Source organism: Triticum aestivum, chromosome 1D (genome assembly GCF_018294505.1).
Source record: "Triticum aestivum cultivar Chinese Spring chromosome 1D, IWGSC CS RefSeq v2.1, whole genome shotgun sequence".
NCBI classification, from domain to species: Eukaryota; Viridiplantae; Streptophyta; class Magnoliopsida; order Poales; family Poaceae; genus Triticum; species Triticum aestivum.
The window spans coordinates 70283854-70285302 of record NC_057796.1 but is presented as its reverse complement, the minus strand read 5'-3'; positions in this window follow the sequence as shown (position 1 = coordinate 70285302).

Sequence of the window (1449 nt, the reverse complement as noted above, 5' to 3'; positions counted from 1 at the left end):
GAGCCAGCTCCTCACCTTGGGGTTCGCCAGTATATTCGCCAAGAAAAAGGATGGGACACTGAGATTGTGTATAGACTATCGAGCTCTCAATATGGTCACCACCAAAAACAAATATCCGATGCCACGGATAAATGATTTGTTTGACCAGCTCGCTCAAGCCAAGGTGTTCTCAAAAATTGATTTAAGATCGGGATATCATCAATTAAAAGTGCGGACAGAAGATATCCCTAAGACAGCATTCACCTCCAGATACGGATTATATGAGTTCACAGTAATGCCGTTTGGACTGACGAACGCCCCCGCATATTTCGTCCACCTCATGAACAAAGTGTTTATGAAATTTATGGACAAATTTGTTGTGGTGTTCATTGACGATATTCTGGTATATTCAAGGACGCCAGAAGAGCATGCTAAACATCTCAGAATTGTTTTGGGAGAATTAAGGAAACATTAATTGTACGCCAAATTTAGCAAGTGTGAATTTTGGCTAAGGCAAGTTGGTTTCCTAGGCCATATATTGACCCAAGAAGGCGTGGCCGTAGACCCAGAAAAAGTCAAAGCCATACTTGACTGGAAACCACCAGCCAACGTGACAGATGTGCGGAGTTTTCTGGGAATGGCCGGATATTACAGAAGATTTATTGAAGGATTCTCCACTGTGGCAAAACCAATGACACAGTTGCTCAAGAAAGACAAGAAATTTGTATGGACGGAAGCATGCGAGAAAAGCTTCCAAGAACTCAAGAAGAAACTAACAACAGCACCAGTTTTGATCGTGCCAGACATACACAAGAGTTTTGAAGTATATTGTGACGCATCCCAGAAGGGCCTCGGATGTGTGCTGATGCAGGATGGCAAAGTTGTCGCGTATGCTTCCAGGCAACTACGGGAGCATGAGGAAACTTATCCAACTCATGACTTGGAGCTAGCAGCGGTCATCCATGCACTCAAGGAGTGGAGGCACTTTCTGTTGGGAAATCGATGTGAAATATATACGGACCATAAGAGCCTTAAATATATTTTCACACAACCAGAGCTAAATTTACGGCAGCGACGCTGGTTGGAATTGGTCAAGGACTATGATGTCGGCATTCACTACCATCCAGGGAAAGCAAATGTAGTGGCAGATGCTCTTAGTCGGAACCCCAGCCCGGGCAACGACGGTCCACAAAACTTGAGGCTTGAGTTTCAGCAGGAGTTCGCTAGACTCAACATGGTGTTAGTCTCTGAGGGCAACGTATCAAATCTGGAGATACATCCCACCCTACAGGAACAAATTAAGAAGGCTCAGCATGGACATCCCAGCATCGAAGGTATAAAGAGGAAGATGAGCCTTGGCAAGGCTTCAGAGTTCGTCACAGACAATGAAGGAATATTATGGTACGGGGACAGACTTTGCGTACCAAACATTGAGGAACTCAAGCGACAAATCCTAACCGAAAGCCACAC